Source organism: Varroa jacobsoni, unplaced genomic scaffold (genome assembly GCF_002532875.2).
Source record: "Varroa jacobsoni isolate VJ856 unplaced genomic scaffold, vjacob_1.0 scaffold_1263, whole genome shotgun sequence".
NCBI classification, from domain to species: Eukaryota; Metazoa; Arthropoda; class Arachnida; order Mesostigmata; family Varroidae; genus Varroa; species Varroa jacobsoni.
The window spans coordinates 43,005-62,711 of record NW_019214165.1 but is presented as its reverse complement, the minus strand read 5'-3'; the positions used below and the strand labels follow the sequence as shown (position 1 = coordinate 62,711).

The following is a 19,707-nucleotide window of genomic DNA, read 5'->3' as shown; positions in this document are numbered from 1 at the left end:
GTAATGGATATGCGTTCCTTCGCTATCCTGAGTGCCAAAGAAAAATTAGTTCTCTCTAAGAGCAAGCAAAAAAACTCATTACGGCGAAAAAGAGTAAGTCCTTTTCAGAGTTTGAGTAAAGATCGGCTGTTAGCCAATGTGGTCACGCTGAACGAACCCTTACCTAAATTATAAACTTTCCTTTTTGCCCACAATCGACGGTTTACGTTACCGTCGTTTTTATGCAGGCCTTGAAAAGTTGAAGAAAGACATGACCGCCACGAATGGTACTTCTAGCACCTTCGTATAAATATCGATTTAAAAAAAAAAACCACTATATATATATATATGTATAGTGGTGCATTCTACATGTCAAATATATGTAGCAAAATTGTACTTTTAAGAAAATTCATTATTACAGTTGAATAGCTGTTTTTACATTCCGTTCTTGTGTATTATGAAATAACCTGATATTTGTATAAAATTTTGAAAATTAAGGCAACGAAAGTAAAACATTTAACTAGTAATTCTACGGATCGCCTACCAGTGACCTCTGACGGCCGCAAAGGTGCACTTAAACGTCCACACAAGAAAAAAAATAGTACAGACGAGACTTCAAGATTCAGGCTGTACAGTACTAATAGCCAGAGGCAATCACATTCCGTCAGAGCAGCGTGTCTGTTCAGGAACTTCAGCATGACGTAGGATACAGAAAGGAGGTCGGAAGACGGTTTACAATTTCCTTGTAGCAGCTCGTCGTCGGATGCAATGATTTGCAGCTAACGATTATTTTCATATTCAGGTAGTTAAACGTTTTGAGTTTTACATCCAATACCGGCATTCAGCACTGGCTCAGGCGGTTGGCTTCCAGCAAAAAATGACATGTGTTTACTTCAGAGAGCAGAAGTTGGTGGGCCTTTAGTTAGTTAAGTTGATCCTCCATAACAGCCTATCTGGACTTCCCGTTGTTTGGTAATAAAACACATGGTAGACGACTTTGGAAAAAGGAAACAAAGAAGATATTGCACGGAGTGCTACTGTGAAAACCGCCAAACTCCGTTCAGCTCGCACTAAACTGGTTATTGTTCGAAATACCCTAAATATACTAATAAACTGTTTATCACACAACGGCTACAGCGATCTCGTTGAACTGTCCTTTCTTTTTGCGTCACGGTCTAAGTTTAGATGAGCTAGACATTTCTAAATGATGATGATTACCATCAGTGTTACACTGTCCCCATTTCAAATTCTTCCTTATTTGCTACGATCTAGCGGCCTGATGAATATTCAGGAGCTATGCAAGTTAAGGCCTTCGATTACGTTAGGATGATCTGCTGCGAACTATTAGATTTTCAAGCCCACTCAGGCACACTTTAATGAAAAGTGTATACATTATGATAGAATCCTCCAACTGAACATGTATATCACTTCGTAAATAACATTTCGACTAGAACTATCGGACTAGAACGATCGGTAGACTAAGTCCATCGTTTGCTTTAGAGAGCTATTCGGGTTTTCGAAAGAGTCAGAATCAGCATACGTAAATTTCCACGTTTTATGTTCGGTATTGTCGCTAGGCATTGCTTCACATAGAAGGTAAAACATACCGCAGCCGACTCGGAAAAGAGCATATTAAAATTCGACCTCTTCTGAACAAGAGTCATATCAGGCAATTATGAATGAATCCGAAATCGGTTCTCACAGGGAACGTGGTACTCTTTATTTAGGATCATGGTATTCTTAATAGTGCACTGATCACGTGTTCACCTACTAAACTTGAAGACCACTGAGGTTTGATGCCTTGTCTCACAGACAGATGAGAGGTACCAAGGCTGGTCGGCGGCTTATTAGATGCTTTTGTGTAATCCCATGTTCGAATCTGGACATCTGCCTAATATATTTTCATGGAGACTTTTCTGACGGACCGAAAAAACCACTACAATGAGAAACTCGAGTGCAGACCGTAAACTTGCTGATGTGTGTCCCTGTAAAAAACGAAACTGGGACAGCATCGTGGTTTCTCTTCGAAGAGAAAACTACCTCGCGGTTAAAATGGAAAATAACTGATGCTTTAAAAAATCTCGTCTACCTCTGTTTCATCGTACGTAAATAAAATGCTTATTATGGCACCGTTTTTTAATTATTTAGATGTTTCACACGTGGCGCAAACCTTTTGGCAATATGTTTTCCGTTATGTAACAAAGCAATTTGGCAAGTAGTCGAAAGCATAAAAATAAATTGTATGAGCGTTGAAATAACACAATACAGCCAGTAGCACGAAAAATATGATCGCTAATGACTAGAAAAGACAAACTAAATCACAAATTACTTAAAAATAAGAAAAGAAAAAGTTTGGCATAGTTCTTTTGTTTTTGTGAAACGATATCTACTTTGTGTATGCGTAGAATATATAATAAAATAATTCGGTCATGTATATCAGTCGTAAAACTGGACCAATACGCTTAAATAAATGTTGTATTTTTCAGGCACGTTACCAAGGCACGAACTAGGCGCCTCACTCAGGCTGAGTATAGGGCACCGATCACCCTTTTCACTAAACTTAGACTAAGCATTTATTACGGATGGATGCATTCTGTCCGCCCCACCCAACTCCCACAGCTTCTGTATCCACTCGCATGGGGGCAGCACCGTGCTTATCACCTTCGATCGTCAATCCTCTGTTGAGAGAAGACCACAAACCTATTTCGATTTAGAACAATATTATACACCACCTAACCGCAGTACTCAGAGCGAGTCGCAGAAGGCTGCGCTGAGCATTTTTTCAGCATTGATTTTGAGAGAAAAAACCTAACCTTTTCTAAACTTTGTCTCCCATAGATTGCCTCACACGAGTGCCATATTCTGAATAAAGTGGATGCGCATCATATTTATGGCTAGAAGAAAAACTAATTCCAAATGATCGATAATAGCAGTTAGAAGACTAGATATTGGTAGTACACACTTTACATTCCTGTCAAATATGTTCCGGTTCATTTTTTGCATGAAAGCTTAAAGAATTTAAAGTAAGTTCTTCTAATGCCTCAACAAATCGTGTTGTAGGAATATTTCTAAAACAGGTTCTACTACAGGAAGACTTGGGGAGACATGTAACAAGGACCTTATATCGATCGTTTCTTGCGATCAACAAACATACTTATTTAAAGGCTATAGGGGCCATCATTTTCGTACTCCATCTCACTTAGTTCGATACTCTGCCCCCAGACACTGCAGGATCCTAACAATAGCATATCTATCTGTTTAGACTATCGCAAAACGATACTGCTAACAAAAATCAAAATTTTTATTTGTACCTTCTCTCATTTTTCCACTAATTCAAATAGTGTATAAGCTGTTTAGGATTAGTCGTATAAATATTATAAAGGGCTTTAATACCATAAATTGTTGCAAATATCTTGCAGCATTATAGATGGCTGTGAGTTTCTGCATACTTATAATGTTGTATTGTTTTTCTTGCGTTCACAGGCTGCGTTCTAGATCAAACCGCTCGGGTTCGTCCAGATACCATGACTGTGAACTTCTTCGAACTCTGATGTAAAGTATTCTAGCGGACCACTATCTCAAAGTGGAAAAACACGGAACCTTAGAGCTTGATGGTCGCGTCTAACAAACGTATCACAAAATTTTGCGAATACCACCTGTAATTACTAAAATAATAAATCGATAAACAACTGTTCAATTGCACAAACTAAACTTAAACTTTATAGTTGCAGTGTCAAAGTTTAAACCGAACCAGTCATAGAAGAAACCGAACCCCACAGAACCCTCTACGGCGCTTAATAAAATTTGCTTTCCCTTCTGCGGATTTAGCCCCTACAGAAAGACCGGATAATAATATTAGCACGTCACAGAAAGACGATTATGATCGTACTGTGCACCATAAACACTAAGAACATGTGTACAGTTTTGTTGTGTAGAAAGATAGTTTCTCACAATGGCATAAGCATTCATTTGTACAGCGAGGAATAACGGCTACAACCTGAGACATCAGCTCGTTAAAAAGCTTAGTTTGGCAGGGAGCGATGTTTCCTATGGGAGAAAAATACGACTATTGTATGCCAATGATCCCGGCGAATCACAGGAAGGGAGGTTACGAGGCCAAGCGCATGCACCTTACAACTTCTCTGGTAATTCAAAGACTGCAGAGCAGGAAGCTATGGAGTACTTCAGGCATCCGAACGATGGTCAAGGACAAGAAACCTATTATATTAAACATGTCTGCCTCAGAATGCAATTCAAATACGGGCGAAAGAGGTAGACTAGTTCTATATAGGCTCTTTGCCCCTTCCTGTCTGGAGCTTTCAGTGAATTAAATTTAGTCTTGTTTGTACATAGTGTTTAGCTCAATAAGTAACGGTGTGTAGAGATTCTGGGTATGCAATAAAAGCAATACACTACCATCATCACCATCATGTTATCACCGTTGACTTGACTTCTGCGTGTCTGACAGTCGTGTGTACGGTTTCTACGAGAACGCTTTCCGCTTGACCCGTACTTCATCTCTTTTGCTGCTACACTACTATAAACAAAACCTAATAAGCAGTACATTTTCCCAAGTAGTCACGATTTGCCGCAGCTTAATGGCCAGGTCAATAGAAAGGCAATTTGGATAGCCATAGCCTTGGTTATACATACACCTCTGTTGCTTTTACCCATCTCGTATCATAATCATATGCAACTTTGAACTTATTCTTTGCTAGAGAATTTTGGCATTGTTGAAAATCAATCGAATTTGATTTCAACTTTCAACAAGAAAACGTCTCACGAACAAGCACGCAGCTACAACCATGACACTTATCCTAAATGCTCCTTTAACTTATAGACCGGCTTTTGGGATCAGAAATCTTCAACATTGGTTGCAGTTGCGAATACAATTACACCAAATCGCATCCTGCTTTATCCAGCCTACGACGATTTGAGTATTCATGTTGTCCTCTTAAGACCTATGCAGAATAAAGTTATCTTCAATGTAGAATTCAGCATCCTTATCCGGCTTTGCTTAGAATTTATATTAAAACCACATTTGGTCGTCCAGGGGCGGGTTGAACATTTTGAATAACTTAAACTCTGAGGTATTGGCAGACGAAGTTGTTAAATATTTACTTTGTTGTTTTTTGTTGGCTATGTGCGGCTGTAGAGTGACTGGGTGTCATCAGAAAATAACGGGTTTAGAGGGGAAAATATCGTTTAGCGCTGATAATAGACGCTCAGTGTTTGTTTGATTGGTTGCCGAAGGGAAAGGCGTGAGCAAATCAGAGTGAAAATACTAGAAAAGGAGCAGGATAACGATTCGTTACTGGTGCAGCCTCCTCAAGAATGGAATGAAAGAACTTGAAGATTACAGAAATGACTGCAGCTCAGGACTTCAGAAGGAATGAAGAGTTGTTATGATCATGGAAACTTTTAAACAAAATAAAGCACGGACAATCCTTTTTAGCTCAATATGAGTGAAAATGAAACGCGTTCGTCGAAACACGTTTTATGAGCTTGTCACATAGCAATGTTGACGTGCAATTTATGCTCGGTAGCACATATTTAACAGGTTATTTAGCCATAAATCTATCAGGCTTATCGATGACAAGTAGTTTGTACGATTAAAGAAGAACCAAGATGGCAAATCTTTTAATATTGGCGGGGCAAAGCTTACAGGAGCGGATGCTTTACCGTGATGTTATAATTGATGAGATAAATTATTGATATTAGATTATTATTCCTCTCATTTTAAATTCACCTAATATAAATATGTAATAGAAAATTCACTTTCAAAAGCGTCAAACCCTTGATGGCACCATACGCGCGTGTAAGTTCCACTGCACGATAATCTTGTTACAGTTTGTGTTATATTGGGGGTTATGGAAATAGTGTCGACCATTTTCAAGCTCGAGCTAAAAACATATAAATATATAGACGCTTTTTACTTAAATGAATACGCGCCATTTAATCGATGACCTTCTGCCATTTTTTCACGATAGAACTGCAGTTGTTAAATGAAAAAACTATTTTTATATTTCTCTATTGAAACTAAATTAATATCGTCAGTGAGAGTTCGACACACACACACAGAGACCGAAACAAATAATAGTCTGATGATGCCAGATCCGGACGGATGCACTAAAATTGCCCATCCAAGTTTCCTCAGTTTTTGCCAGATAGCTAAAAATGCATGTGGTCTGCATCGTCATGGTGAAAGACGACGCCTTTTTTTTTCCACTGTTTCCGCTTAAGTTTTAATAACGATAATGATAATAATAGCTCGTTATAATCTTGTTGACAGCAAAAACCCGAATCATTCTTTTTGCCAAGCGGCAGCAACTTATAACACACTGCTTCGTTTCGATCCGACCAAACACATGAAATCACCTTCTCTGTTGTAATTTTTCTTCATTTGCCTATTATTATTGTATCTGATCCAACATCACCCTGGAACAACCGTTTTAACAATGGCTCGATTTCGTTGCGTTTCTGTTGAAGTGAAAATACGATCACGTAAACTCTTCTGCGTCGATCCGTGCAACACCCACACGCCGAGCTTCTGCTTGTAGCCAGCTTTCGCGAGTTACAGTAACCGGTTGCCAAAGAGATACGTATTATTAATTGCTCGAAGATCGTTCCAATAGACTAAAACGGTAAAAAAAGAAGGATCTATTAAACGGGAAATGAATGTCTTAAACAAATCTTGCATCCTTCCATTTAGTCCTAAATCACTTGGCTTCAGCGAAAAGCTTAGCTTTAAAGATATCTCATAGGTAAGGTCATTGCGTGTTGAAGAAGTGGTGCGTAGCACAATAGCGGGAAATCAAAATTTTCTATAGCTATAGAAGTGTGAATGAAAATAAAAACGACGTTTTAGCTCCCTGGGATATAAAAAGATTTTTTATCGAATAAAATTTTCAGCCCTTATCCAGCTAATGATCTCTTGCTGCAAGGTATAACAACCGCGGTTCACCTGATCGTTAGCGTTGCAGGTAAAGCACTCAGCGTATTACATAGTGCCCAAGCCGTTCTTTAAAAGCTGTTAGAGGAGGTACTTTTAGGATCGTGAGGCTCCTCGTGTGCGCGCCCTCAGCTCGTTGTGGTGTTTTAGATGAAAAAATACTTTGGCGACCACGTGGCAATCGGGCCCCGTAGTGGACCTGAACTCGGCTAATCATTTACGTCTAGAGATTACTCTTTTACATACTTAAGTATAGATTATACAGATCTTGCGATTTATTGATGAGCTCCATCTGGTTAGGACATCAAACCCAAACGTATCATGCTACAGATAGGTAAATTGCATTAATATAAAAGAGAGAAATACTTGTTTCGGAAGCCGCACATATGATACATGTAGGTGCGACTAAGATGATACATTCGCTGGAGATCAATTGTGGCAAAATAAAGAACAAGTAAGTAAGAGTGTTGCTATTGCTGTTGTTTGATTGATAGTATTATTTAATATTGCCTTAATTATGAACCGAGTTAGCAACAGTATTGCACACGAATGAAACACTCATTGTTGCAAAGTATAATAACAACAACAGCAACAGTAGCGATGGCTTAGCAAATGCTCCTTCCATTCGTATATAGCCAGATAACGGATATCTACATAAAATATGAATGAACTACTACGGTACAACGTAAACGGCTTGTACGTACTAGCATTGGCTACTAGATGCTACAAATATATCCAGCGGATAAACACAGACGGACAAACATACATACTCTGCATCATATAAATAATTGTCGTCGTCTCTTCCGCCGTGGCTACTACCGGCGCTTGATTTGGTAGCTCATCACAGAGCCCCCGAACCCCAGCCCCTCCCCTGTCCTCTCGCAACTCTCTCCCCGTTCCCTCAGAGTTACCCTCCACCCACAGTCCCCATTTATTCCCTGTTCCCCTTACCACCCCAAATCCCCTCCATCTGTCTAGTCGTATCTGTCAGCAACGCTCAAGCGCCACCAAGCGGACGTCATCGCAAGTTCTGCTGTCATTTACTGTGTTGTGTCTGCTTATATCTGACCGTGTGCGTGCGTGCGTCCGTCCGTCCGGGTGTGTGTATGTGTGTGTATATATGTGTGTGTGCGTGTTTGTGTGTGTGTGTATGTATGTGTGTGTGCTTGCGTGAATGTCGGGACGTTCGTTTGTCTGTGTTTCTATCTATCTATCTATCTATCTATCTATTTCTTTCGGTTGTTGTTTGCTTGCTGGAGTGTGTGTGTACCCGTCCGTGTCTGTGCATGTTGTTCTTGCATTCGTTCTCTCTCTCTCTCTCTCTCTCTCTCTAGCGCGTTCTCGCTCGTTAGCAATCTATCAATGTGAGTGTGCTGCAACGCTGGGGGTTTTCGGTCTGCCGTCAGGCCGATGGGGTGGGGTGGTCCGAGACGGGTTCCTGTCGAAGCGCCCTCATAGCTCCTCGCGTTTTCCTCCTCTCCCGCCTGCTGCTACCACCACCGACATTGCGCCCTGCTTTTGGTCGTTCGTTTGTTCCTTCCTTATGTCGTAGAATTACACTCCAGCAAGTAAGAGTGCGGGTGTGCGTCTGCCTGCCTCCTGTGTATTTGCCTCCAGTATGCGTGGCCATGTGTAAAGTTGGCTAGGCCGTGTAAGTGTGCCTGTATGAGAATCTGATGGCCGATAGCCTATCGTTGCTTTGTCGCATGTCTCTTCGTGTAGTTAGTTGTGTGTTCGTTTGTCCGCTGTGTGGCTGATTGTGGTTGTGTATCTCTGCACGTCTGTGTGTGTGTGTTATGAGTGAGTGTGTGTTAGTTGTGTCTATGATCTGTGTCTACGGCGCTGTGCATGTGTGAGCTGCTCCTCTCAGCTCACCGCGTCTCCCTCCCCACCCGATCGGAGCGGCCACAACGAGAGAAAGAGCGATAATGATAATAGAGTGAGAGAGAGGCACAGACCCGAACCGCGCTGCTGCCTCCGACTGTGCCTGAGCCACCATCAGCAGCAGCAGCAGCATTGCCAGCGCCGGCCGGCCGGCCGGCCGAGCGAGCGAGCAAGCGAGCGAGCGAGCGAGCGACCGACCGACCGACCGACCGACCATCAGCCGGCTGCAGCAGCAGCAGCAGCCAGCAAACGAACGAACGAACGAACCAACCAACGGCAGTAGCAGCAGCAGCAGCAGCGGCAGCGGCGGCAACGATAGTAGCAGCCAGCGGCGGCCGAAGAATCAGAACGACAGCGGGTCAGAGCTCGAGCCTGCTGCCTGCAGACAAGCGGCTGCAGGAGTAGCTAGGCCAGCAAGCAGCCAACAAGCATCCAGCCATCCAGCCAGCCAGTTACAACTACTGCCACTAGCAGCGGCAGCGGCAAAGCGGCCAAACGACAGCGGCAACAGTCGTACGAGCGCGCTGCGAATAACAGACGGCAAAGGATATGAGAGACACACAGATTGACCACGGTGAACCGGAGCCCTAGTCATCGTAACAGCAACGGCAGCAGGCAACAGCGAGCCGTCGCCGTCCGACAACAGATTCTGATTCACACTTTTACCTATTGCTACAAGTAACAACAGTAGCAGTAGTAGTTGTAGTAGCAGCAGCAGCAGCTGCTGCAGCTGCAGCTGTGGCAGTGGTATTGTTTAGACGAAGTTGTGTTCTCAGTTACAAATGGTGAAGCTAAAGTGGCTGGTGGTTACAACAACTCGAACTTCCCACTGTACTGCCATCGCTGCTGCCGCCACTGCTCCCCTACGACTGCAGCTGGAGTGCTCAGCCACTGCACTGAAGTACTATTTCGACAACAACTAACACACTGACCGAGAGTAGTACCGTTGCAGGAGCTGTGCTGCTGCTGTTGTTGTTGTTGTTGTTGTTGTTGTTGTTGTTGCTGCTGCTGTTTTCGTGTTTCTTTGTTTGAGTCAGTGTTCGTGCGTGTATGTGTGTGTGTGTATGTGTATGTGCGGCGTAAACATTGAAAAAATCGGACCGTTCACTCAGCAACGGAGCCATAGCAAGAACGCGGCGACGGCGGCGGCGGCATCACCACCAGCACCATCGACATCATCACCACCACCACCACCACCATCATCATCATCACTGCCACCACCATCCATCGATTGTGGACTGTGACAACGAAAGAAATTATCATCAGCCAGCCGTCACCACAGCACCAATATTAGTGCTTTTACGCCGATGACGAGCGCTAGCCGCAATACGCTAGGCAACGAATGGCAATAGCGGCAGCGACAGCATCAAATACAACGGTAACCCGAGACAACGACGTGCGTGCGTGCATGCGTGCGTGCGTGTATGTGTGTGTTTGCTGTACTGTGGATTAATGATTAACACATACGTCGAATGCAGTGGATCGTGACCCGTCGCGGCTTGGCCGACTTCGTTCCGTGAGTCCGCAAGTTCGACCGACTTCTTCAGCAGAGTCTTTTGCGCCGCCAATTGGTACCAGTTGCCTTTCGATTGTTTGTGATGACTACTAGTTTCATCGACGACGCTCGCGTTCTATTGCCTCCTTTGGAATTCTCAACTGTTTTCGACAAACTCGTCTTAAAACAACAGGAACAACGACTTCTGTAGAGATAGTAACGACACAATACAATAACATCTGTAACCAGAAGGAAAAAGAAAATTTTCCTTTTTCGAGTTGAAGTTCCGGTACAAGCTGTTTTGAAGTAGGAACATTTGTCCGACTTTTCGATTCGAGCTGCGACAATACGAACTCCGCTAGTAACCTTCTGACCCGCTGGAGTAATTCGCCGTTTTGCTACTTCGTCGTCGTCGTCGTCGTCGTCGTCGTCATCACCACCATCATCTGCAGTGTTGTTGTTGTTGTTGTTGGTAATGTGTTGCAAGTGGTGAAAGGAAAACAGTAATGTGATAGAGGCGGGCCATTTGCTGGGTGCCAATCGCTGAGACAAAATTGTGTTGCGTCAGTTCAGACTTCTTCTAATAATAATCGTACATAGAAACGGATTTATTAGCAAAAATAACCAGCGAACGGTTCCATAAGAGGAAGCGACGACTCCGAAAGGGTTTTCTCGAGGAACCTGTATGAAATCAAGGCATCTCAGCATTATAATAGTGCAACACGTCGTGAGATTGATTTGTGTGTTATATGAGATTATCTCTCATGAGGGATCGGAATCGGATCGAGTAAGTGAACCAAAGTGATGAATCTTATTGAATTATGGTGAATTGGGTTGAAGTGCTGTAATGAACCCGTTGAGTAAACGCGGCAAAATCGCGAAACTTCGAAAACGATAGGAGTAGTTCGAGACGAAGCAATCGACGACGAATAAGCGGAACGACCTTAGTTCAACGTCACTATTGGACAGACAGCAAACTACAGCAGCGGCAGTCGCGGAAGAGGCAGAAAAGGGCGCGTCAATGCTTTCCCGCGCCTGAGTCCATCCAACCTCCCCAGCTCCGTCGATCGATTTCAGGTAATTTGACTTTGATTTCACGTAAGCATGGTATAAACGAGCTGCTATTGATGTACTTCTTGTGCAGTATTCGTCATGAAGTACACGGACTATCCACAAAACTGATATTCCAAATAATTCTATATATTAGTCGTGCAATGCCCGTATTTTATAGACTGTAACCGATGCTGGTTTCGATAATTCAACAAGATGATCAACCTTACGGAACAGTTATGCTAAAAATATGATCTAGTAGTCTGTAATTATCGAAATTTTCAGAGTTAGAAAGATAAACTCTGCCCAGATGTAATGCTTTTGTAAAGCGGGTGAATGGCGTCGTTGATGAGGCGTGGAATGGATCCCGAAGTGTGGCCTCGTCCTACAGGCTATCCATAGCATCAATGAGGATTGACCTCTACTCTGTTCGTCGTCGCCATCGTCACCTTGGCCATTGGACTGCTTTTGCCTCAGCACGATTTGTCCACACAGATTCGCGAACCAACGACGACTATCGTCAGACACATAGGCGTGTTATACTTCATTTTTTTAACGCATCTGGCTGTTATGTTACTGTGTGACAAAGTCCTCAAAATCACTTTTTCGGTAGCGTTATAAGCCTTGAAGCAAAACACGTGCTATACGGCGTTCGTTTGAGCACGGCTCTCGGGGTGACGTCATTGAAAAAGAGGAAGGAGGTAATCTCCTTTCCGGAGGCAGGTCGGCATGCCGTTCGCTGCTGACGATTTTTGTCTGCACGTCCGCGTCTGAGTCGGATGTCGGTTGCTGATACTGCTGCCAGCTACACGGCCCGGTGGCTGTTTAGTGGTTGGTCCCCCAACTAAAAGGGTGGGGAACCCGGTGGTCGTAATGGTAGGGCAACGGCCTGCCAGCCAGCCTTACTGCCATAGCTTGCCCTCCTGCTCACTCAACATGGCCGCTTGGTCGAAGGCTTTCCTCTCTCGGCCACAGCGGGCCAGTAGTAACAACAGCCATAGCAGAGAACTGCACTGCTCTCGGCACTGCTTTGGCTCGTATGCTTTACTCTGCGCGCTAGCTCAATACCGTGTAAGTCTGTTCTCGATGTTGAGCTGCGGCTGCTGCTGCCGTTAGCACAGCTGCTGCCCTCTGCATCCTCAGAGCTACGATGGCGGTGGTGAGGCGCACCATCGTTTCGTTGGCAAAGCAGAGGGCTACCAGGGCAGACCAAGCCTAGAGACCCAGCTAGCTTAACACTATAGGGAAGCCTCCAACTCCGGCCCAGTATTCACTCTCGCCCGCTCTCCATCCTGACTGAGGGAACGCTGCAGCCCTCGCGCCCGCTCCGCGCGGGACCGCTCCGTTTCTCGACTAACTCCCAACTTCATTGAGATCTGCTCAATTGTAAGCTCTTTCTGTTATAGTCGCAGCGGACTATTCGCTGCGTGTACAGTGTGCGCTCGACACTCGTCGTTGCTTGCGACCACTTCTGCTGTTGCTCCATTGGGATGAATTTCTGCTTAAGTTAATGCTGAGGACGAAATGTTTGTGTTCCTGACTGAACGTGTGTTCTGCTCTCGAGCGGAGTTCACCAAGACAGACGGTAGATGATCAAATGGTCCTTGCACAACTTTCTGTTTTCGATAAAGATAAAAACGGAGATGAGTTAGTGAGACAGAAAGAAACGCCGTTATCACTGTCGTCAGCATTAGGGTCGGCAAGAGCGCCAGGACTCACCGGACTGCTGTAATGGCCAATGAGTTCATTATGGCTCCACAAATAGACAGCCAACAAAAAGCAGCCGCAACTCCTTGCACAGTAATCGTCGGCTTCTATCTAAAAGTAGACGCATCTACCTTTATTCAGTAAAAGGAGTGTAATTTTCAGTATATAGTATCCAATCCGAGATAAAACAGCGATGCTTCGCTTTCTACAAAACAGGTCTCTACTGGAAAAACATAATCTGGATTAACAAAAAAAAAACGGAGGAAATATAGCAGTCAGTTCAAAAGCTATCCTTTACTATTATTATTATTATTATTATTATTATATATGTCGAAGCCAACGAAATTAGGAAACAAATATTATTTAAAATTAGGAAACCGAAAGTCCAATACTCGTAATGATTAGTGAATAGCGTTCACCCAGTTGGAAAACGGTTTATATATATATATTGGGCCGATTTTCTTAGCGACATAAATTTCAACAAACAAAAGGCATACATTCAAGAATACCGTTGTTAAGTTGTATGTATATGAATATTCAATGCTGTGTATAACTGTGCCTGTAAAATTTTTCTCCTGTACCAAAAAGGACATTGGCTTGACGAATCTGTCCCTTACCAGTGTAGCTTTCATTTGTTAGCTATGCTAAGTATTGGGAAATTAACAACGAAATAGGAACAAGTCTAACACCTTAATAAAGAAATTACTTATTAGAAGTCCGTGCCAGATTGCTGACCGTTCGACCGGATCTACTATATCAGGTTCATCGCAGACAAGATAGCTATCTGTTTACCCTTGATATCCTATTGTAATAGCTCCTCTATTATACCCTCAAGATATTTTAGGGCTTATTCCACGACGAACGATCATATTTTACTGGGTTCCGTAAATTACGTCCAGTTTGATTTTGTCCAGTTTAAATTTGAGTTAATCGTTCAGACTTGTCTAAATATTTTTAATATATCAATAAAGGCAGTGAGCTGCTAATACTTGAAAACTGCATTGTCACGGTATGTTCCGGCTAAAGAAGACTACAGACCTCAAAAACATTTTCGCTTTGGCTAGGTCGATAACCGATCGATTTCGGCTCTAAGATGAACTTAGTTTCGGCCGTATTTCTGCGAGCGTCTCGCGCCAGCGTCGCGTCAGCAGATGGTTCTTCACTTCGCTGCTGGTTTACATTACTACACATTTCGTTAAAAGTGCTCAGTAGATCTTTGTTAAGTCTTTAACAATCATTTCTGATGCACGAGCTTCGTTCTTTTATGCTTCCAGATGATCCAACTGTTGCAGCTCGTGCCACAGCATGCGTGTGTATACACTTGTGTTCGTTGATTATTATCAAAGCTATCGTCGCATAGCTATGCTACAAGACACAGTACAATACACTCTCCATACGGGATCTCTGCTCGATAATCCGCATTTTATGTCTGATGTTCCAACTGTAGCACTAAGTTGAGCTAATAATATGACTAGCGGCACAATCAGACACAGATGAAACGAGTCACTTGTCGATGCTCCCTTGTTGGCTTTGAACCCGAACACAGGGATGCTGTGGAGGCAGCGACGTTCAGATCGGTCGAGTCTGTCAGTCTGCACATTTTCGAGTCAGCGATTGCTAATCGGGATTCCACTTCTCTAAACCGAAAGACAGACCGGCTTCAAAGCAAAAATGTGAACCACATCAAACAAAAACGCTACGGGACGACTTGTTCGAGCGATGCGAAAGTGTAATGCTCATAGTTAGTCCTGCAGCAGAAGGCAGCCTATATGTAGACATGCTTGTGTGCCACACATCTATAAACGTAACTCGAAATCCTACTTTGTCTAAAACTATCAGGTTTAGCTAGGTGAGATAATGGAACGCAGAAGATATAACGGCCTCATTAACTTTCATCGATACGACCTTTAAATACTGATCATGAGACGCTCACAGTAAATTCTAAATAAAATTACGAGGATATTTATCTCTTGGTGGTATTTCAATGTTGAAGCGGTCGACTCCCAGTAGAAAATCTTCGTGTTTCCCAAATGGTCAGCCCCTCCCTGTACGTATATTGTATTGCTTTCTAATTCATAAGATAGTCCCTCGCAAACGTGTATAATTGTAGTTTGATTTGTGGTTGTTTGTTAGGCTGACCGGCTTTCAGTGTTCTATCACGATTAGATGTATTTTCGCGGCGATGAAAAACCAGTTGTCTCTCTTGAACGAAACGCCACCGATCGATCAAGGATACTCTCTGATACCCCCGTATAAAATCTACAACGAAGAACACGTTTCAGACATGTTCATGGATTGGTCTTATTGAAAGCGCTGTCCAGCTTTGCTACCCCACCAAAGAAAAACCCAATAGCTCATCAACAATATAAAAGGACGAACTTCACTGAACTGACCAAAAAATACCTCCTCCAAACGCATATAAGATCATCAACTTATATGTTTATCGAATAGAAATCAAATATTTACTATTCAGGACGAAGCATGGCCTTGTAACATATTCAGAAGATAGTATTGGCCTCGAATGTTTTCATTACAGCATCCATACTTTATCGAGGCGGTGATGTGTGCGCAGTTGTTTAGTCAGTGTTTGTTCGCCCGAATGCTATGTGTGAAATCACATCACATTATAAAAGGTTCCCTTTACAGAGCATCTCCATGAAACACATTTGTATGTTTTTTTCGTCTGCTTCTGTATGCATAAATGAATGCATCTTGAGAACATAAGAGTGCTTTTCCTAGGGTCAAATGTGAAGTTGGTCTGCGAACGTATTTACTGTGTAGGGACTGGCCTTCTTTAGCTAGAGGGGTTAGAAGAGGGATCTCGACGTGCGGGCGAAAGGGAGACGTTATTGAAGTGCTCACAAGTGGCCTTACCAAACCAGTGGTGATTTGTAGTGGTCAAGTCCTATTAAACTAGGGCGGAATGGCCGGAAGTAAATGGCAACATGTTGAGACACGCCGCATTAGAGAAGTAATGTCCTTTCGACCCCATCCCTCTATCGTTGTTTCCAGAAACGTGGGTACGTGAACCTATTGTGACTGTTATGATAGTTAAGCGTACGAGTGGTTACCAATTAGAGACGCATAGAGGAAAGTAGAACTTCTCAGTGTATTACGGTATTGTGAAAGCGACTTTTCTCAGATTATTCCTTCATAACACATTTCACGAAAAATATGCAACGTAACGCCACTGCTTAATAAGTATATTGGTCTAACAGTTAGAATACGGCAACAGATGTATCACATGACTAATATCGAGCTGAGTGCCTAGTTTCCTTAAATTATCATTATTTAGATAGAAAAAAATAATACTATGATACGAATAAATGTTCCCATCTGTTTCAGCACAGCAAATAATTATGCTGTGTGGCAATGACGGTAACAATACTGATGTTAAGGAAAAACTTCATATTGAGATAAGTACACGATCCCAGTTTCGGCGACAAGTAAGGTGAGGACGTGCTAGCTGATTGTACTAGAAAATTTACAAGAACCTCAAAAGTATTTATATACTCACGGGCTGTGTCTTACATAGGTTACCGCCGTCACTAAATCAATTAGCAAACAAAGAGACCTTGATAAAATTCAAATCAACTACTCAGTAACAGAAATCATAAAAAAACACCCCAGTTTCTTGCCAGACTCAGAGAAAGCATCTATTTGAAGTGGACCTGGTAAATATGTGCGAAGAGCTGTCTCTAGAAAACCGTTTACTAAATGGTGTAAACACAATAATCACTCGTAACTATAATAATCCTTGTCGTCAGTGTGAACTGCATGTTAGTATTAGTTATTTATGACTACCAACGGGCACCGAATTACGCTATCTGATCAACTAACTGCACGACTTGTGCACGCTATATATAGTCCCTTCAGACGTGTCTCAACTACGACGTATGCTTATTACAAGCTAACCGTACTCGCGCTCTCGTTCATCACTCAACAGCGTCGTGTGTTGTGCACGCACATACGTAAATGCGCTGTCCAGTATTCTGTAACAATAATATTGAGCTCTCTAGGCAGTTACGCCTCATCAACTGCTGTTGAACGTCTTATTGATTTGATTTCCCTCAACATTTGCGAAAGGTCTTCAGTCAACTCAGTACCAACGTGTATGACACTTCCGCTATTCGGTCGGATCGTTGGCTGGTGTTAGTCTTTCATTATGCTCACTAGGCCGATAGGATAGGACAGCAGTAGCAAACACAACAACCACATTCAACGTTGCGATTCCTCTTGAGGCCGACTCTTTTTGCTCACCGCGGCGATAATGACAGTAGTAGTTGTAATTAGGCCTTCAGTAGAACCTCCGTCTCGCTTTTCGTGAATCGATCTGTGTTGCGTGCATGTGTCTGCCTGACTAAATTTATCTATCAGTATCGGCATCAGTCACTGAATATACAAGAATGATATACACTGCACATGTCCATCACTCGTTTAGCGTCGCGAACGGAAGATGATCAGGTAAAAAGGACAGAAAGCCACTATATTTCACGGGAGGTCCGTTGGTGAAGCCGTCAGTCTCGATCGAATACATCGAGCAATTATGGCTAAGCGGATTTCGTTGTCGGGTATTACGGCACCATTGTCGCTTACTGTACACAACCATGCTGCTACTGCTACTGCTTTTACTGCTGCACGTAGGACCAAAAAGAGCGAACGCACCAACAGCCTATTAGCCCCCAGTCAAGTCGCCTGTCCACGACATGACCCAGAGCCCAGGCTGTACGGAGCAGCATTACAGCAGTGACGATCGAAAGTTTAAGTCTCTTTCTTGTTGATAGCGGCTGCACAGAAGCGCTGATCTTGTGTGTGCCAAGTAGCACGCCTGTCGCTAAGGTAGAAAACATATGGGTTAATTATTGACTGTTAATAATAATATATAATATACATAATAATATATATACTTGACCGTGTCAACTGTCCGAATACTGTACTTACAAACATCAAAGCAGATATAATTCGAATTGCTTCTAGATAATGAAGCTGTAATAACAACCTGTTTCTAAACGCACTGCAATAGCCAGGGCGCCTAGAAACATCGGTAATAAATGCTGGTTTTCTATAAAATGATCTACTACGCTTGTATCTATTAGACGCCTTCAATCACAATCACGAACACGACTATATACGAAGCTTCCAGTTTACGTTTGAGTGGACTTTGTAGAAGCGTTCAGTTCCCAATCGTTGAATTATGTGTGACAATATGATATTGGTCAGCACTTGATTAGTTGTCGCTGAAAAACAACAATAACAACTGCAAGTTAACAGCGTAACGATAAGCTGCTCTCGCAGCCTTAGTCTTTTAAAAATTGATTTACTGTTGTTTAGGTTGCACGCATATAGCCGTGCATCGAATGTTGCAAAACGGTCCTATATACGTAGCTGACCGGCTATTTTTGCTCTATAATCGCCGTATTTGCGCCATAGCAGGAGCAGTGCGATTATATGCATCAAGATACATGCTGGTACTACGCGATAGCGGGCAATTTGTTGTTGACGCGTCACGTTTACGGCAAGAAAGGTCTTGTTTGAATTCAAGGATTGTGTCGAGTTATGCCCAAAAGTGAAACAGGAACGATGGTCGCCATGTTTCCCATGATGCAGGAACCAAACCACACGTGCGCAAATTTGTGCTAAATCATTTGTTACTTTATCGGGGCAAATTTCTTTCTTTTTTTTTCTGATTGGACTTAAAGAACAATTGTGATTGTATGGCGCCCGTACCTTATAGTCAGGCTATCCGAGGTCAAGCGTGCCAACAAATATTCTCCAGCCAAATGTACGTTATGTGTCGATGTGTTCAACATTGTTGCTCCAAGCTGTAACAGGAACAGGAACTTCTCGTAACTTAGTGTAACCTGATCATTTGTTTTATTGCTGGATATATGATGTTTATGAATTGAATTCAATTCAGGCATCTATTCTACTGACGTTGCCGCCATACGTATACTAAAGTATCTAGGTACACGCACAAATTCTTATTTTTCTAGTTTTATCAGACGCTAGATAAATGCCAGTGAGTATATGGAGGGCGTGAGCGTTTCGGGTGCCCTTTTCATTAGTCTCATCTGTCGATAGACAGTGATAGGGATGAGATTCCTGTGAGAGTCGTAGACGAAATACAAACGCCATTGCGGACGTCACTGAGGCTGTTGTGATTGTTCTTTTTCTTCTTCTCGTTTCCATTCCTGAGAAATCGTGTCGCCGAGAAGGCGGCCGCCATTGCCGCCGCTGCTAGAAAAGCCAAAAAAGGGGTGAGCGGCGACCAGGAAAAGGCATCGAGGACGAGTAGCGTTCGTCAGAAGACATAGTAGAAGTTGTAGTCAGAGAGACGACTCGACGAGTCTACAGACGGCATCAGATTGGGTCAGGTCAGACCGCCATCATACGGATGCCATTGCCACTGTGCTTTTTGCTGGCGGTAACGGCCGGTTGTTGTCGTCGTCGTCGTCATCGGCCGATCGCACTAGTCGTAGTGGTAGTGGTAGTGGTAGTAATAAAAGCGACAGCCAAACACCAAAAGCATAAGGGCACTAACAACAGACGCCGTTGCAGTTGTAGAATGAACGTCCGCTGCGAAACATACTCAATTTGTACGAACACCTCGAAATTAGATACAGGCAAATAAATCTGCGGT

General features: G+C 43.1%; 1 protein-coding gene across 2 annotated transcripts in view; it reads left to right on the top strand.

Annotated features, from left to right (window-relative positions):
- The first annotated feature begins 9,506 nt into the window (after nt 1-9,506).
- LOC111268184 (uncharacterized) overlaps nt 9,507-19,707 on the top strand; it is a 53,193-nt gene continuing 42,992 nt past the window's right edge. For both annotated transcript variants that reach the window (XM_022846994.2, XM_022846992.2), the window contains exon 1: nt 9,507-11,387. The gene's annotated coding sequence lies outside the window, so the exon portion shown is untranslated. The remainder of the gene's footprint in view (nt 11,388-19,707) is intronic.